This window comes from Polypterus senegalus, chromosome 1 (assembly GCF_016835505.1).
Source record: "Polypterus senegalus isolate Bchr_013 chromosome 1, ASM1683550v1, whole genome shotgun sequence".
Classification (NCBI taxonomy): Eukaryota; Metazoa; Chordata; class Cladistia; order Polypteriformes; family Polypteridae; genus Polypterus; species Polypterus senegalus.
Window position 1 is genome coordinate 33383116 of NC_053154.1, and position 20739 is coordinate 33403854.

Sequence of the window (20739 nt, forward strand, 5' to 3'; positions counted from 1 at the left end):
CTGTGGAAACAAGGAGACTCAACACAAACAGAAAGCCATTGAAAAGCTTTACTGAGAAAATATTTAAGCATTTACAAGCATCTTATAAGATAGATATACAATATCCAATTATATATAAACATCTACGCGTGGAAGTGTGTGTGTCTGTCTAGCTTGGAAGTGAATTAATTCTTTGGATTTTTGTTTATCATTGGCTGAGCTTTCAAAGTAGCAACTTCCTTTTAATATATGACATGCCTTATGCAAAAAGTAGCATTTCAGCAGATTAACAGAAAATATGCAATATGCATCATAACAAAATTAGACAGGTGCATAAATTTGGGCACCCCAACAGAGATATTACATTAATACTTATTTGAGCCTCCTTTTGCAAATATAACAGCCTATGGACGCCTCCTATAGCCTTTGATGCATGTCTGGATAGCCTTTGATGCATGTCTGGATTCTGGGTGGAGGTATTTTTGACCATTCTTCCAATCTCTCCAGTTCAGTTAAATTTGATGGCTGCCGAACATAGACAGCCTGCTTCAAATCATCCCATAGATTTTCAATGATATTCAAGTCAGGGGACTGTGACGGCCATTCAAGAACATTGTACTTCTCCCTCTGCATGAATGCCTTTGTAGATTTCGAACTGTGTTTTGGGTCATTGTCTTGTTGGAATATCCAACCCCTGTGTAACTTCAACTTTGTGACTGATGCTTGAACATTATCCTGAAGAATTTGTTGATATTGGGTTGAATTCATCTGACCCTCGACTTTAACAAGGGCCTCAGTCCCTGAACTAAACTAGTCACACAGACCCACATCATGATGGAACTTCCATCAAATTTGACAGTAGGTAGCAGGTGTTTTTTTTGGAATGCGGTGTTCTTTCCATGGAAAGCACTTTTTGTTATGACCAGACAATTTTTTTCTCATTAGTCCAAAGCACTTTGTTCCAAAATGAATCTGGCTTGTCTAAATGAGCATTAAAACCACTGCTCTGAGCCATTGTCAGACCTTATGCTGGCTCAGTGGGCTGTGGGTTCCTACTGGTTCAGGACAATACCTGGCCTCATGTGGCCAGAGTGTGTAGGCAGATCCTGGATGACGAAGACATTGATGCCATTGACTGGCCCACATGTTCCCCAGAAGTGAATCCAATTGAGAACCTCTAGGACATTATGTATCTGTACATCTCACAACACCAGGTAGTGCCACAGACTGTCCAGGAGCTCACTGATGCTCTTATCCAGGTCTGGGAGATCCCCCAGGACACCATCCGCCATCTCATCAGCAGCATGCCCAAATGTTGTTGGGAGTGGATGCAGGCACGTGGAGGCTATACACACTACTGAGTTACATTATGAGTTGCTGTGATGAAATTCACACAAGTTGGATCAGCCTGTGATTTGACTTTGTGATGTTGAATCCAACTCTCAATGGGTTGGTGATTTTGGTTTCTATTGACCACAGTTACATTGTTTTGTTTTCAATCAATTACACAGTATTACTAGTAAAAGTTTTCCACTTGGGAATTTCGTTCAAGAACTGATGTAAGTGTTACCTTAATTTTTTTTTGAGCAGTGCCCATAAATAAAAACATGGACTGACTCTCGCTTAAACTGTCTGAGCACTCTCAACAGCCTCTATAATGTGCAGCCTATATAATATTGTGTAGCACAGAAGAAGTTTTTTTTCTCCCTTCCATGAGTGCCTGGACAGAATGTTAAAGAGCTATCTGGATCCTCTCACTATCTGGCTAAGATGTGGATGAGCCAACCAGACCTTAGTCTGGACTATTACCAAGGATCCTTCCAGGGGTTGGAGGAGATCACACCCTGGACAGAGTGATGTAAGTTACCAGAGGAGGTCAGCAGTCACTCCTCTAGAACTTTCAGAAGCAGTAGGAGGCAGAAGCTACAGTATGTCCCAACAACAGTTAAGAGTACATGACCCTTTAAGGGGATGACTCTGTGCCTCCAATGAAGTATTGCACACCTGGAAATACCTCCCAGCTGGATGGTCAGTGTGCTGAGGAAGTCTTCCAGGGTCTGCCATTCAAAGGACCTCTGATCTCTTAGGTGGATGAGCTTTTAGTCAGGAGAACATTGGAGACAAAAGCTTGCCTGATAAGGAGGTGGAGGTGAATATGAGGCAGGTAGGTAACAAACTCTTGTATGGTGTAGTCAGACACCAGAGTGTAATCCTGTGCCTGTTGTAGCCCTATAATATCCATATTCTCATAATAATTAACTTTCTTTTTGCCTATTTGGTTTTGATCATTGGGGCTGAAGTGTCTTTCTGAGTTTGAAGTCGGTTCAAGGGTATCCATAATGGTCACAAAATAAATATATATCTAATATATTGTAATACATAAGTAATACAATTTTGTAACCATTCGATTTGAGTTTCATTATTTATCTATGGTTACTGTTTTCATTTGTTTTCTTGTGTGGCTCTTCATTGCACTTGTGATTACTTTGTAAAGTGTGTTATGGTGGTGCTTGTTTAAGGTGCTCTAAAATGTCCAGATTGATGCTGCTGTTACAGTGCAGTAGTTGATTTATCCAAACGCGTTTCTGTTTGTTGTAAAGCCCAGCACTGTTGATGGCAGGAGGGAGCCTCACGCAGTATACTATGGGGGGACAGGTCTGTGTAGGTGGGCTGGACCTTTTCTGTATAGATTGGGCCTCAGGGCTGTCAGGACAGCTTGGTCTGCCAAGCTGAGCTATAGTAAGGCTGCCCCATGGGTTTCAGATTTAACCTGGGAGTGATTCCTGGAGGAAGCTTCAAAGCTCCTTTCAATTTTAGTTCAAGTGTGCTTGGAGTTGGGGGACAAGATAATAAGAGTTCAACTGACAAGAGAAAGAACTTTCAGAGGTGTTGAGAAAGCTCGAGAGGTGTTTTGAGAAGTGTTTGATGTTATATTTAGTTTAGTGGGTTAGTATGCTAGGCCTCCAATGGTCTTGATAGGGGCAATAACATGTTTAGGGAGGGACCCATTGGGGCTTAGGTTTTTTGTTTTTCCTTTATAATTTTTTGTTATTTGATATTTCTAGATTTTCCACTATGACTGAATGTAGACTTGGTTGTGACTGTGCTCTGTGAGGTGTCTTCTATCCAAGATTGGTTCATGATCTGCCCCCAGTGCTGTTAGGATAGGCCCTAGTTCCCCATGTCTGGTGCTGATGTTAAGTTTAATAAAGGATGGACAACTGGATGATGAGGTATAGAAAAGGTCAGTCGTATTCACATGGGCCATAGATGCTTTAATGGTTTCCATTGCCAAGGAATCTGCCTAATCCTAGGCCTTAAAGCTATTAGATTCTCAAACTCAATTAACTCACTTTTGAGTTGTGAGTGGCTGGAATGAACAAACAGTTACTCACTTAGTCCTGAATGAGGTACATTACCTGGATTGTAAGGAAGCGTCAATTATGGCACTATGGCCATGTGGCGCGATTCCCCTAGGGTGATCTGGCTCACAGGATCCCCATTGTTGAGGACCCGAGTGGCTGGACCACTTAACACCCACGTAACTCCTGCCCACGTGGGTGCCCACGAAACACCTGGCTGCAGCAGGGTCATTTCCGGAGGATGGGACTGGACCATTTGCCTGCCTGGGGGTTTGCCAACCAGGATCTTGAGTGCATGCTCCCCAACCTGACCTGACCTGACCTGTGGTTAGAAACCAGCAGAAGTGAAACTCTGATGTGGTGCCAGTCACACAAGACCCACATGATGGCTACATTTAGAGCTGACAGTACCTTATTAATAACACATTTAATTTATGTAGTTACTTTCCTGTGCTCAGAGAAAGAAACACGGACAGGTATGGAGAGAACATGAAAGCTCCACTATAGCGTAAGATTTGAACCCAGGATGCCAGATTCGAGAGATAGCAGTGACATTTGTGGCAACCACCAATGTTGCCCTTGGTGGAAGTCATGACAATATAAAACACATCTCAGGTTCCATTCGACATTGTGACCTTGCTGTCTGCATGTTGAATCGCCTCTTCTAGAAGTGCTTTCCTCCAGTGTCATGGCTGCAAATGAAGACTGATAGCCACAACGTCCTCATGCATCAAGCAGCAATAGGGTGTGAAAATGATTTCTGTGTCATTTGATATCTCTCAGTGCCCAGATATGGTACTTCTGCTTTTTGGGTTCTCAATGCTAAACTCATTCCTTACATTTCCAGGGCTGTCCTTTATCAGACATAATTGGAAACTGACAAAATCAAGTTGGTCTAATGATCCATCTGTCCATTCATTTTCTAAAAGTCATACCTTTGTGTCAGGGTGCAGATCTTGGCATTAGTAAGGCTAAGGTGGCATCTAATTGTGAAACGTCAGTGGGGTGACTGATATCAAATGACTCCTACAGCTGGGCTGAACTCTGCTACTGCCAGAGTCCTGGTTTGAATTGCAGTCTGGGCGCTACCTGTGTGAAGTTTTCATTCTCTCTGAGGGTCTCATCCTAGTACTCACAGTTTTCTGCCAGATCCAAAAGACAACTACTAAACCTGCCGCTGTGAGCCTCTTGGAAAGCAGTTCATCCTAAAGGTCAGAAAAGCAAAGAAGACAGACCAGGAAATTGAGATAAGATCAAAGTGATAACCAAACGAAAGCTGTGAGGCAAGCAAAGAATCAAAACCAGGAAATCGCATAGGAAAAATAATGAGAGTTGAGTGCAAAATGTTAAGCAAGAATCTAAGGTTAAAAAGCTGAAGCAAATGTCATGGCTACCTAAAGTGCCTTTCACTGAATGCCTAATTCAAAAATTAAGGACATGTCTCTACTGTGAAAGGCTCAAGGAGTCAAATCTCTTTTGTCTTGAGCAGAGTAGGCAACATGGGAACCTAATTCAGGCATTTCAGAACTACTTCTAATAACTGCACTAAAAGATTGATTAGGATAAGAATTTGTCCTACCCCAGAGTAATAATAATGATAATGATTAATTACATTTTATATAGTGCTTTTATCGCTACTCAAAGCGTTTAGATAGAGGGGAACCACTTCAACCACCACCAATTTGTAGCACCACCTAGATGATGTGACAACAGCCATTATTGTGCCAATACACTCGGAACGCATTAACTGTCAGGTGGTGAAGTGGTGAGAGATGTTTAGCCAGTTAGAGACATGGGATAATTAGGGACCAGAACAACTAGGCCATGGAGGGCAATTTAGCCAGGACATTTTGATAAACTCTGCTCTTTTCGAAAGATCCTCACAGGTCTTTAATGACCACAGAGAGTCAGAACCTCGGTTTTACATTTCATCTGAAGGATGGTCCCATATTTACAGCACAATGTCCTCGTCACTGCATTGGGGCATTGGGATCCACATACAGACCACAGGGTAAATGCCCCCTGCTGGTGACAGCAACACCTCTTCCAGCAGCATCCCAAGCTTCTTCCTAGATGGTCTCCCAACCGTGCACTGGCTGGGCCTGAACACACTTCTTTTCAGGTGGATGCCCTGTTCTGAAGTGCAGGTGTAGGACATGAGAAGTACTGTAGTTGTGACACATCCTACACCCACTCCCAGTGAGGAATAGGAGTTCACATTTGAGAATGAATGACATCACAATTGTATGGCACCCCAAGACACAAAATGGAAACTCATGAAGACATTTTGTCATTTCCCTTGAAATCATAATGACGTTTTCTGATCCTAACACTAAGGTTTCACCAAAAAGATGGTGATAATAATATTTAAAGTTACAGGAGAAGAAGGAAACCATAGTAAGGTAGGAAATTGTGTCAAGCTACACGTAATTGTTAACACGTCACAACAACATGAAGAAGAATAATACAGTCTGCATCCATGACCACCTGTGTGTTAACACAGTGATGACTATTGTGATTCTCATATATGTGCTCATCCTCACTTGGGGCAGTGATCTTTATTTAAGTGCCACCAGTCACACCAACAGCTCCAGGAGAACCAGCGATTTACATGAACGCAGCCTGCTTTATCATTACCTCTCAAGGAGCAGTGGGTAACCGTTACAAATCTATTTATTGTCTCACACATTGTAAGGGCCTTCAATGTTTGGTACAAAATTCAAGAAATGGTTGGTTCGAGACATGCTTAAATCATTTCTTTTGTAAAGCTGCATTCTCCCCATTCCCAACATTTTCGTTTTGGCTTACAACTTATGGCTTCTTCGTGTAGATGGAGCAATCATGTGATGTACAAGATTGGCTACAGGATCTTTGTCAAACTGATATATTTTTATAAGTTCATCATTGACCATTTTTTCCTAAACACTCTGCCTTTTCCACAATGTGTGCACTGATATCTACCTGAATGCCATCATCTGGCAGCTCCTTTTGAGTTAGGACAGCTCCTGAGCTCTCCTAAATCCTGGTGAAGTTAGGAATTTCCTAAATTAGGAAAATCGATAAAACTCTGTTAATTCTACTCTTAAGAGTAGGACAAAACTTACATCACTTTGAGATTTTTGAGACAGAATTGTTTTCCTATTCTATGGTGCTTGATAAATGTGCACACAGGCCTTCAAAATGTTAAAAGGTGTCAATAAAGGTGACCCTGCAAAATTCTTTCAGCTAAATATCAATTCATGTAATAGAGTTACACCAGTAGAAAATAAGGGGGAGTGCATTAATGACTGAAGAATGGAAGAATGTCTTTACTCAAAGAGTTGTGGGAATCTGCAATGAACTTCCAAGTCATGTAGTTGACGCAGAAACCTTAACAACGTTTAAGAAGTATCTGAATGAGTTGAGATACTTGGATGGCTAAGCCAGCTCGACGAATTGAATGGCCTTCTCTCTTGACGTTTGTCAAATGTCTCATGTACTTGTACGGTTCATTTTTAAGAGATTTTATCCAAAATGGGGACGCTAATATTACTATGCCATCATCTTGATTAAGGCAGAAGGCCAACACACTGCATCGGTGCAACATTTGAAGCTGTGGTCACAAAACAAAACCCAAAATGGTGCCAAAATGACATTGTGATTTTGTGTTATAAGATGATAACAATGCGAAATATGGTTTGCAAATGGAAATTCTACATAAAAATCATTCAGACTACTCACGGCCCAAAACTAATCTGGTTGTATAGTACTGGGGGAGTCAAAGCCCATCTCAAGATGCCTAGAGCTCAGTTTAGGAGTCCACACAAGGTGCCACTAGGTTTAGAGCATGAAAAGATGATGAGTTTCTTAAAGTACTTATATTGTGAGGAAATTCAGGAAACAAGCTTCAATTTGTGAAGCCATTTAGAATTCAAGTGAGAACAAAACATTTCACAACAAATATCAAAATGCAGTCACTGAATCTTTTCCTTATAATTAGCTAAATATTTGTACTTGTTATTTATTTGTGTTTGTTTCCGGGTGACAACTGCATAATATTATAGCACTTGCAATCAACCTAGCAATGTAAGCAGGAGGGCATTCTATCTGTCTGGTTTCTCTCCATACCCAGAAGTCTTATAAACCATAAAAGCATGTGATGTTCACAGGGAGATCACAAAGTAACAAATGAGACCAAATGAACATGCAGACTGCAGCTGACAAACTTTGTCCTGCCTTTAAGAGGGCTTGGCTTGTCCATTTTTCTCTTCCCATCTCCTTGTTTCCCCCCGGCCCTTCTCTAAGTCCATTGTCTCCTCATCACTGTGAGTGTTCCTTTGATGAGCTGCAAGCTCATTGATGTCCAGGCAGGGGTGGCCTTTTACTTTTGGGCCAAATGCTTCAATGGGAAATGAACACCAGACCAGGGGGCCATTTGGTGGACATTACTTTCATTGAGTCGCTGTGCCCCCTCATTAGACGTTTTCATATTTTATTATTTTCAGAATTGAATCACAGTGAATTTAATTAAGCTTTTTTGATGATGAACAATTTCTGCAAATTTACATTCATATATTGCAGTTATTAAGCGTAAAATAGTCGTTTGCATAAGAATTCGCCCCCTTATATGTGACACACACCTAAATCATTCCTGGGGCTGCCAATTAGTTTAAGGAATCACATAGTTAGTTAAATGGAGACCACTTATGCTGACTGTCGTATAAATACAGGGTACAGGGCTGGGTTCAAAGTCGTTTTAGGGTTTTATATCTTTTTGTTCAATTTTGAGTCGTGTTAATTTTGTTTATCGTTTGTGTTGTTTTCTATGCCTCTGTTGCATGTGTTTTGTAGGTAGTCACCCAAGAGGCCAATCACCACCAGGAACTGCCCTTCACCCTATAAATCCAGAGGGTCTTGCACTGTTCCTGGCATTTCATTTCAATTACACTTGCTTGTGTTTTTGCTGTTCTGTTTTGTTGCATTTTGGACCATTTTGCTGGTTATTTTTTTTTGCCTTCACTTGCAACTCCTTTTTGCCTTGTGTGCTCTACTGAGCTTCATGTACTTACAGAGTGTTTTTGTAATGATAAACCTTTTATTTTGTAAAGATTCTACATGGCCCTTTTTATATCTAGCCAGGGTTTTTGAATGCATTTTCCCCTCTAGTGGGCAATTTTAGAAATGTTTGTGGAACTCCTTAGTGCAGGGGTCGGCAACCTATGACACGTGTGCCAAGTGTAGCACACTGAACAATTTTCAATGGCACTCTGATTGAACTGAAATATAGTAAAAAAAAAATTGAATTACAGTGCGCACATTCATGCCCTCAACTACATAATCAGAATCAGAAAACTGTATTAATCCCGAAGGAAATTACTTATGTTACAACTTAACAACAGACAAGGGACATACTACACTAAGAGCAAGTATAAATAATCATGTAAATATAGATAAAGTATAATAAATGTAAGTATCAAACTAGAGTGCAGAGTGTTGCACCTGTGATATATGGCCGGCAGTTCATCCCGGCCAATACCTCCAAGCTGCCAGATGGAGCCCTCCCTGCGGCGTGGAGATGCCCCGAATTCCAGCAGGGCATCATGGTATGTGCAGTTTTAATGGACAGCCCTGCTGGATAACGTCGGGCCGTCAGGAAACGCTGCAGAAACTTTTATATTTTCAATACAGCCCGGAAGTACGTCACAGTCACGGGGACAGAAGAAACAAAATACTTCCGGGTTGAAGAAAAGGAGTTTTCACCTGACCCGTAAGTGCTGGATAATCACATGGACTGAGGGATCAGAAGCATTTCCAGGTCAAGGACTATAAAAGACTGTGGGAGATCCCAGACAGGCGAGCTGAGTTGGGAGGAAGGGAACAACGCATCTGGGATAAAAGGATTGATTATTGTTTATTGTATTAGTGTACATTTATGAGTATTGTGGAGTGGAGGGTACTTTGTGCACATTATAATTGTAATAAAGTCAAGATTTGGACTTTTATCTGGTGTCTGGCGTCTGGTCTGAGGGTTCAAGGAGATGACAGTGCCCCCTATCTGTCACACACCTTAAGTTAATATTGCACATTCTGAGAACAAATGTGAAGATTAATTTATTCAATTTATTGCAGAAGAACAGATAGTATGTTGCACATTTCAAGTACTTGATAAATGTACCTTGATATCCAATAAAGAAAGGGTATAATAGCTTAAAGTGTGGGTGAGTGACTGGAAAAGGAGTTAGAGTCTGATGGCTGTGGGGAGGAAGGATCTCCTGTGACATTCAGTGGAGCACTTGATGCTGAAAACGCTCTTCTGTCCAACCACAGCACTATGAAGTGAGTGATTATCATTTTCAATAATAGACCGAAGTCTAGACAACGTTCTCTGATCTGCCACAGTTTCCAAGCTCTCCAGTTTCTCTTCTACTACGGAGGAAGCCTTCTGAATTAGTTTGTTTAGTCTCCTGATGTTTGCCACTTTCATGTTGCTCCCCCAGCATGCCACAGTGACGAAAAAGGCACTGGCAACCACACACTCATAGAACATCTACAACATAGTGCTGCTGACACCAAAAGATCTCAGCTTGTGTAGGAAATACAGCCTACTATGACCCTTCTTGTGTATGGCCAACGAGTTCCTGGACCAGTCTAGCTTATTGCTCATATGCACCCCTAGATACTTGTACTCCTCAACTATCTACACCTCCATACCCTAAATAGGCAGGGGAGTTGCTGGAGATCGCGATCTTCTTAAATCAACTACAAGTTCTTTAGTTTTACTGGTGTTGATCTGCAGTTGATTCAGCTCACACCAGTCAACGAAATTGTCCACTACCTTCCTGTATTCCGTCTCCTCTCTAATTTCTGCAGATGGCAGCACTCTGTGTTATAACTAAAATCTGTAGTGTACAGGGTGAAGAGGAATGGTGACAGAATTGTCCCTTGTGGAGCACCGGTGCCACACAGCACAGTATCAGACACAGAGCCCTGTAGCTGCACAAACTGTGGTCTTCCCGTCAGATAGTCCATGATCCACAAAACTAAGGGAGCATCCACCTGTATTTCCGATAGCTTAATCCCCAGTCTGGCTGGAAACCATGTGTTCAGTGCAGGCCGTGGAATGGTAAAATAAACCTCTTGTTATTATATTTTAATTACAGTGCATGCGTTCACACTCCCTGTCGCTGCCTACGTTTTGTGCATGCAACTCCCAGTAAAGGGAAACCATGTGTTCAGTGCTGGCTGTAGAATGTTAAAACAAACCTCGTTATTATTAAGTAATATACTGCCCTAAAATAACTTGTACTGTATGAGACAAAAACTTGATGTTCGCTCTTCACAAGACTCAGACAAATGAATATGAATTTGTACAACAAAAGGATTGTGCTGTGTGCGTGTTATGCTGTGAAAGTATTGTGTGTTGTACGTCAAGTGTACAAGTGTACAATGACATTATCAAACTAAACATCAGTCCACGTTTAAAAACTCTGATGAGAAAAGTGAAGCTATAAAAGGGCTGTTTCTGGTTTTAAGAAACAAACTAATTATTTTAGTCAAATACAGTGGAACCTCGGTTTGTGAGCATAATTCGTTCCGGAAACGTGCTCGCAATCCAAAGCACTCATATATCAAAGCGAATTTCCCCATAATAAATAATGGAAACTCAGATGATTCGTTCCACAACCCAAAACTATTCATATAAGAATGATTAATACAAAATATAAAGTAAAAATACATAAAACAAATTAACCTGCACTTTACCTTTAAAAAGAATCATGGCTGGTGTGAGTTTCTAAACTCATGTGGGATTCCACCCAACGGGACGACACGCGGAAGAGCGTCCCAAAGCAATCGCAGTCTCCCAGCGCTGTAGCAGTTCGCAGTATAAGCGCATCCAAAAAGATTGCAGACATGCTATAAGCGCCTGCCTTTGATGGGTGATACAAGGAACATTATAAAGATCCCGCTACAATAAATAACAGTGCTGTTGCTGTTTCAAGCTGAAGAATCAAGATGGGGACTCACACTTCACAGTACGCACACACACACACATACAGTCACAATGCTATAGTAAACAGTATACGCTCGTACGGATGTTGACTATATGAGTGAGCCACACAGACTCAGACGGAGAATAGGAGACGATTGCCCTCAAGAGAAGAGTAGAGAGAGAGAGAGAGAGAGAGAGAGAGAGAGAGAGAGAGAGAGAGAGAGAGAGATGCACGAACGAGATAAGGAGAGAGAGAAGTGGGTGAGCGAGAAAGATAAGGAGAGAGAGAGAGACGCAGAGAGAGACGTGCGCGTGAGAGAGAGAGAACCATCAGCTCAGTTGTGATCACATGATGCTCAGCCGACAAAGTGTATCCATACTACTCGTATTGTAAGACTTCGCTCGTTTATCAAGTCAAAATTTATTAAAAACATTTGCTCGTCTTGCAAAACGCTTGTAAACGAAGTTACTCGTAAACCGAGGTTCCACTGTAATTGGAACTAAAAATAAAGCCACCGAATGTAGTTATAAATAATATTTGACAAAACATTACTTTCATATATGATCCTATGTATTTTAAAATATTGAATGAGCAATAATATAAGATCTGGTTATAATGGGCTTCAAAAGTATAAGCCCATTATAATCGGACCAATTTTGATATGATATATAACAAAAGTGGTAGAATTATGTCGGCACGCGGAAAAACATTATAGCATAGTTTCAGCACAACACTGCAGAAAGGTTGCCGACTCCTGCCTTAGAGCTTTGGGACACACCTGCATGTGGATGGCCCAACTTGTCAGTTTCTTAAAGCATGAAGACAAAAAGACATGAAAGACAACTCCATGACAATGTTGCTGAAAAGTGCCAGTCAGGGAATATGTACAGTATAAGAAGATTCCAAGGCAATGAATGCCCCTTGTTAACCATTTAAATCAATTATTTACAAATGTATTGCACAGCTCTAAGATCCATGTAGAACAGGCCGTATTCAAAAATGAGTGACCATACAATGGTAGAGACCACCAAGTGACGTATGAGGACTCTAGAGGAGCTACAAGCTGCTTAGATTTCACACACAAAGCATTGGGAGTGTCTGACAGTTGTGGGTACCAATAAAAATATGGGGAAGGTTTTGGTGTGAAATTGCCACTACAAAAGTTTCTGTTTATTCTAGAGTTGAGGAAAAGTCTCTGGAAGACTACTGATGTCACCTCTGGTCTAAACATTGCCAGTCCCGCCTCTTCCATTTCTGCAGCTATTTAACAGCCTCTGCACAGAAAGTACACATTCAAATTGGATCAGACTTCCTCAGGAAGTTATCACATTCAACAGCCAATAAAATGCTACACATAAAATATATCCTTCATTTTCAGCATTTTGGTCTATACTGCAGCTCGGATATTCAATGGGCTGTCCTCTGGAGTTCCAATCCTTCTTTTTGTCTCCTTTCATTTGTTTTCAAGTAGTTGAGATTGGAGAGTCTGTGCCGACAACAACTTACCCAGGTGCTTTACAAATTTCAGCTTTTTGAAAGAATGACAAGTTAATAAAAAATGCACATGATATCTCCGATACAGTGTGCCAGAAGGCATGTGGAAGAACATTCTGGTCTGATAAGATAAAAATTGAGCTTTTTGGTCATCATAAGAAATGCTATGTTAGGAAACAAACAAACCCTACACCTCTTGAAAACCACACAATCACCGCTGTGAAGGAGGGTGGTGGGCACCATCAGGCTGTGGGGATGCTTGTCTGCAGCAGGCCGTGAAGGGCTTGTGAATGTAAAATGAATGCAGCAAAATGGGAAAATCCTGGTAGAAAACCTGATGAGGTCAGCAAGAAACCTTCACCTTGGGAAAAAAATTCACAAGCATAAAGGCAAAGCTACACAGGAAAGGCTTAAAAGTACCAATGTTAATATCCTGGAGAGGCTGAGTCACAGTCCACATCTTAATCCAAATGAAAGTTTTGTGGCTGGACTTGATAAAGGCAGTTCAATTACGATCACCAGTGTCCTGGAGGATACAATTGTCATTTAGGAACTTCAGACACTTTACTAAAAAACAACAATAGACTTCAGTCTGGGCGGCATGGTGGTACAGTGGATAGCGCTGCTGCCTCACAGTTAGGAGACCTGGGTTTGCTTCCCGGGTCCTCCCTGCGTGGAGTTTGCATGTTCTCTGCGTGGGTTTCCTCCGGGTACTCCGGTTTCCAGAGACATGCAGGTTAGGTGCATTGGCAATTATAAATTGTCCCTAGAGTGTGTGTGTGCCCTGTGGTGGGATGGAGCCCTGCCCGGGGTTTGTTTCCTGCCTTGCGCCCTGTGTTGGCTGGGATTGGTTCCAGCAGACCCCCGTGACCCTGTAGTTAGGATATAATGGATGTACTTCAGTCTGTCTCTATTTTACGCTTTTAATTTTGCTCAAACAACCTGTGATTAACTAAACTTAATTCTATTTACTTATTTTTTAAAATCTGAATCTATAGATGTCAACTCATATTAATGGATAAATTAGTTGTTTGGAATTAGTGTTGGAGGAAGAAACAGAACCTTTCTTGTAACATTTAAAATGCAGACTTTTCATAAATGCACTTTATTCCTTTTCTGTAGTGAAACAGGTTGTTATGCTAAACAGCTGTCTAATTACTTGGTTACTGAAAATTGAACCTTGCCTGTTAATGCTTTTGTGTTTTCTTAAGAATTACGTGAAATATTGGCTAATTAGTTTAAAGGCTAAAAGCTCTGAAATATTGTAAATCTAATGTAATATTTAGCTAAGCATGATTTTCATGTTTTCTGGAATGCAGAGCTGATACTAAAATGCACGTATGCGTTCATAAGGTGTGCCTCAGTTACACAAGAATGCTATGCTGTTGGCTTCCATCTACAACATCAGAAGTGTGAGCTAAAGCAGCTGATTTTGGAAACGTGAGGCTTTAAAATATCAGTAAAAGAATTGATCAAGAAGAAGAGAAAGAGAGCGATGTCAGAGACAGAGATGCCTCGGAGAAAGAGATACCAATTCATCTGGACATCGGAGAACACAACTCATGTATCAACCTGATTGCTGAATCTAAACGCTGCCCAGGATAATATCCTCTTTTGACGTTGCTGCCAATCTTCAGTAAGTCTAAATCTATAGATATATAAATAAAATACCACTGACTAACTCATCACAAAATCTCCCGAACCACGAGGACTTGGACTTGAAATTTGGAATGTACTGTAGGTTACCCTTAGCCCATAGGTGCTTGCTAAGAAACGGTTTTAAAAATGTTGTGGTCCAAGCACGAAATTTCTTATAGTCTTTTAGACCCGTTTGTATGTCTGTTTGCTTTTCACAGGAGAACTACTTATTGGATTTAGATCAGGTTTTTTTCTATAATTTGCTTGAACATTCTGTTGATTTTGCGACTTTCTCATCACACTAAGTATCATAGTTCAATTGCAGTACCATATTATTAGCGCAAATCCGAGAGAGACTCATCAGGCTGCGGTTAGGGGGGCATGGCCCTCCTCACTCACGTGTCTGCCTCGTGGCATACCTTAACTCCGCTTAGTTAGCGAATGAGAGAACTACTTAATGGATTTAGATCTTTTTTTTTTCTATAATTTGCTTGAACATTCCGTTTGATTTTGCGACTTCTTTCATTGTGCTAAGAATCATAGTTCACTTGCAGGAGCAATACATTCACGCTATTCCAAGAGAGAGGCTGCGGGCCTAGAGTAACGTCAGGAATAGAGAGCTGGGCAGGGCCCTCCTTACTGTCCTGTTTCACTAACACGTGGGCGAAGCCATGTGGGATGGCTAGTATAATATCCATCCATTATCCAACCTGCTATATCCTAACTACAGGGTCACAGGGGTCTGCTGGAGCCAATCCCAGCCCACCGCAGGCTAGTATAATATATATATAGTGAATAAACCACAAGAACAAGAGAAAAGGTTTGGGGTAGCCACCCTGTATACTTGAGGATCTGTGAGGAATTAGAAGAAAAGAATGTGTTCTCAGACCAGGTTCAATGCAGAACTGAATAATGTGATACAAAATGGCGTTTATAAAGGGTTGAATGAGGAAGTGATGTCAGCAGAGTCGGAACCTGAAGTGAGGTCAAGAGATCCAGGGGCAGAAGTAAGGTTGTCAGGTGTGACTTCCGTCTGATGGTCTTTAGAGCAGGAAAGACAGAAAGTGCTACATGGCAGTGCCAACACTTGACCTGGGAGATAAACACACTTTTTCAAGCCTGTAAACCGTCTATTAAACACACGTGTGTCACAATATATATAAAATTCTAGCTGTCCCCTGTGGCTCTGCTCGGGTATTGGTGAAACAGGACAAACTTTAAATATAAATAAACAAAAAGGTATCGCTAGCGAAGCAGATGCAAGGTATACTCCAAACGCAGCGGTAGACCGGCTACCCACTCCTGACGTCACGATTCCACGTTAACTCGGCTTGCAACCTCTGTCTCAAATTAGCACGAGTACAACCCCAATTCCAATGAAGTTGGGACATTGTGTAAAATGTAAATAAAAACAGAATACAAAGATTTGCAAATCCGTTTCAGCCTATATTCAATTGAATACATTACAAAGACAAGATATCGAATGTTCAAACTGATAAACTTTATTGTTGTTTTGCAAATCTTCACTCATTTTGAATTTGATGCCTGCAACACGTTCCAAAAAAGCTGGGACATGGGCATGTTTACCACTGTGTTATATCACCTTTCCTTTTAACAACACTCAATAAGCGTTTGGGAACTGAGGACACTAATTGTTGAAGCTGTGGAGGTGGAATTCTTTGCCATTCTTCCTTGATGTACAACTTCAGTTGCTCAACAGTCCGGGGTCTCCATTGTTGTATTTTGCGCTTCATAATGCGCCACACATTTTCAATGGGAGACAGTTCTGGACCGCAGGCAGGCCAGTCTAGTACCCGCACTCTTTTACTACGAAGCCACGCTGTTGTAACACATGCAGAATGTGGCTTTGCATTGTCCTGCTGAAATAAGCAGGGACGTCCCTGAAAAAGACATCACTTGGATGGCAGCATATGTTGTTTCAAAACCTGTATGTACCATTCAGCATTAATGGTGCCTTCACAGATGTGCAAGTTACCCATGCCATGGGCACTAACACACCCCCATAACATCACAGATGCTGGCTTTTGACTTTTGCGCTGATAACAATCCAGATGGTCCCTTTCCTCTTTGGCCTGGAGGACACGACGTCCATGATTTCCAAAAACAATTTGAAATGTGGACTCGTCAGACCACAGCACACTTTTCCACTTTGTGTCAGTCCACCTCAGATGAGCTCGGGCCCAGAGAAGCCGGAGGTGTTTCTGGGTGTTGTTGATATATGGCTTTCGCTTTGCATGGTAAAGTTTTAACTTGCACTTGTAGATGTAGCTTCCGTTATGTCAGATTATCTCAGGATACAATGTGAGCTACCACAGCTATGCTGATGACACACAGCTGTACTTATCTATAGCACCTGATGACCCCGACTCTTTCGATACACTAACACAATGTCTTACTGGTATTTCTGAATGGATGAATAGTAATTTTCTCAAACTAAATAAAGAGAAAACTGAAATCTTAGTAATTGGCAATAATGAATTCAACGAGGTTATCAGAAATATACTTGATGCACTAGGATTAAAAGTTAAGACGGAAGTAAAAAATTTAGGGGTAACTGTTGACTGTAATCTGAATTTTAAATCGCATATTCATCAGACCACTAGGACAGCATTTTTTCACTTAAGAAACATAGCAAAAGTTAGACCTCTTATATCATTGAAAGATGCTGAGAAATTAATTCACGCTTTTGTTTTCAGTCGTCTAGTTTACTGTAACGCACTCCTCTCAGGACCACCCAAAAAAGACATAAATCATTTGCAACGAGTGCAGAATGCAGCTGCTAGAATCCTAACTGGGAAAAGAAAATCCGAACACATTTCTCCAGTTTTAATGTCACTACACTGGTTGCCTGTGTCATTCAGGATTGACTTTAAAATACTGCTTATGGTTTATAAAGCCTTAAATAATCTCGCTCCATCTTATATATCGGAATGCCTGACACGTTATATTCCAAATCATAACCTTAGATCTTCAAATGAGTGTCTCCTTATAATTCCAAAAGCTAAACTTAAAAGAAGTGGTGAGGCGGCCTTCTGCTGTTATGCACCTAAAATCTGGAATAGCCTGCCAGTAGGAATTCGCCAGGCTAATACAGTGGAGCAGTTTAAAACACTGCTGAAAACACATTACTTTAACATGGCCTTTTTATAACTTCACTTTAACTTAATCCTGATACTCTGTATGTTCAATTCTTCATAATAATTATTCACAGTGGCTCCAAAATCCATACTGACCCCTACTCTCTTTTCTGTTTCTTTTTCCGGTTTCTTTGTGGTGGCGGCCTGCGCCACCACCTACTCAAAGCATCATGATGCACCAACATTGATGGACTGAAAGCCAGAAGTCTACGTGACCATCATCATCAGGTCCTTCCATGAAAACCCTAAATACAAAGAGGACTGTTTGACTTATGTTAGGTAGATTGCCCAGAGGGGACTGGGCGGTCACTTGGTCTGGAACCTCTACAGATTTTATTTTTTTTCTCCAGCCTTTGGAGTTTTTTGTTTTTCTGTCCACCCTGGCCATTGGACCTTACTTATTCTATGTTAATTAATGTTGACTTATGTTTATTTTTTATTGTGTCTTCTATTTTTCTATTCATTTTGAGCTACATTTTTTTGTATGAATATGTGCTATATAAATAAATGTTGATTGATTGATTGATGTAGCAACGAACTGTGTTAACTGACAGTGGTTTTCTGAAGTATTCCTGAGCCCACGTGGTAATATCCTTTACAGAATGATGTCGGTTTTTAATGCAGTACCGCCTGAGGGATCGAAGGTCACGGGCATCCAGTGTTGGTATTCAGCCTTGCCGCTTACGTACAGAGATTTTCTCAAGATTCTCTAAATCTTTTGAGGATATTATGGACAGTAGATGACGAAATCCCTAGATTCCTTGCAATTGTACATTGAGAAACATTGTTCTTAAACTGCTGGACTATTTGCCCATGCAGCTGTTAAAAAAAATGGTGAACCTCGCCCCATCCTTGCTTGTGAACGACTGAGCCTTTTGGGGATGCTCCTTTTATACCCAATCATGACAAACACCTGTATCCAATTAACCTGTTCACCTGTGGACTGTTCAAAACAGGTGTTTTTTGAACATTCCTCAACTTTCCCAGTCTTTTGCTGCCCCGTCCCAGCTTTTTTAGAATGTGTTGCAGGCATGAAATTCAAAATGAGTGATGATTTGCAAAACAACAATAAAGTTTATCAGTTTGAACATTCGATATCTTGTCTTTGTAATGTATTCAATTGAATAAAGGTTGAAAAGGATTTGCAAATCATTGTATTCTATTTTTATTTACATTTTACACAACGTCCCAACTTCATTGGAATTGGGGTTGTATATTAGTGCAGCAAACAAACTATGATACATAGTGCAATGAGAGAAGTTGCAAAATCAACCAGAATATTCAAGCAAATTCTAGAAAAAAACCCAAACTAAATCCGTTAAGCAGTTCTCTCGTGAAAAGTGGACAGACAGACAGACAGACAGACAGACAGATGTTGGATTTTATATACATAGCGATAAATAGAAGCAAATGTCTGTGATTGGTTTGCATATTTATAGCTAGAAATTCAAATTGGGAGAAAATTATTCACACATCTTAAAGTAGTTTTTTTATTCCTGAGCTTTCAACAACCTATCACGTGTCGTCATCAGAGGAAAATGTTTAGACAAATGAGCAATATATAGCAAGGGAGGAGGGTAGGTGGGTGTAAGAGGGGTGGATTAGTAAGGTGGAGTTTGGAGGGTGTTCATTTTGACGTTTTTTTTTATTACTTGGATGTTCTTCTTTTTAAGCCTGCATATGCTGAGTTCATGTCCAAGTGTCTGTTAATGGCAGTTTCATTTGATAGCCACAATTCAGCCAGCTCTCTTCTTAATTTTTGCCCAGAATCTTACAACTGGCTGAACTGTGGCTATCAAATGAAAATACAATTAACAGACACATGGACATGAGTGATGATGAGGTGACAAATGTTGTGCAGGACATTCTCTGTGCTTAACCAGAAGGCATCAGAAACATGTAAGAAGGTGTGTGTAACTGGGAGCCAAACTGAACATTAGGTAAGGGGATTTGTGTTTTCTTTTCAATAAAATGAAGTGTATCTATTACAAGTAGAGATGCCATCCATGGAAATTCATTCCCCTTGTCCTGTGCTACTGGTGTGAAATGTGTTTGGTAATTTATGGAACAAGAGGTTAAGCCACCCTAGCTGTTAGGATTGTTCCTTTATGTTTATTCCTTTAGATCATGATTTAATTCAAACACGCTCACAATCATAATGGTATTTTCATGCCTCCGTTTTTAAATCTACAGTCTGTGTCAATACTGTTTGTCAACATCACTAAAACAGAGGTAGTCTTCCAGTGGAGCTTTAGAGCACCTCAGACATTACAACTCTTTACAGTCAACCTCAGTCCATTTATAATCGTTCTGTCATTTAAACACCTGGGCAGCTTCCGTTCTGAGGACTGCAGCCTTGACCACAAACTACAAAATCGGATTAAGCAAGTATTGGCTTCATTTGGGAGACCTTGCTGGCAGGTTTTTCAAATTAAGAATCTCTACCTACACACCAAGGGTGCTGGATACCAAGTAGTCTGCATACCCACCCTCCTCTACAGCTGTGTAGCCAGGGTCACCTAGAGTTACATGAGCATTTCCATGTAAGGTGGCTACAGTACATCCTGGATCTCACCTGGTGTGTCTGGGTACCTGATACTGACATACTTGCAAAAGCCAACTGCACAAGTGTTAAGACCACAGTCATCCAACACCAGTTACAGTGGCTAGCTCATGTCCCAAAACCAACTGTTCCTGCAGAAATCAGTGATCTGTTTTTAAATAAATAATCGTGCCCTATGAAAGTGCAATCGCCAGTTCATAGCATGTGTATATGAGTGCATTTCGCTCTGCAGTTAACTGAAGTGCTGGCTCAGTGGATCAGTCATGTGCACCAATGATGCTGAAGAGGGAGTGGCTCATCGCACCCGTGCCCTATTAGGCCACAGAGTATACAAGGAGCCTTCATGGGACAGAAAGGGGTGAGGAAAGACGGAAAGAAAGACAGACAGACATAGAGAAGAACGGAGGTTAAAATACGGGAGACAAGAAGGCAGGAGGTGGAGAGAGCTGCTGCAAGAGAGTGAGCAAGTGATAGAGGAGAGCCCCTCAGGGGCTGAAGGGGGCCATTCCAGATGAGCGACTCTGAGAGCTGGAGTGATTCAGTGCTTTTTCTCCCGTGTAGGTTCGGTGAATGCC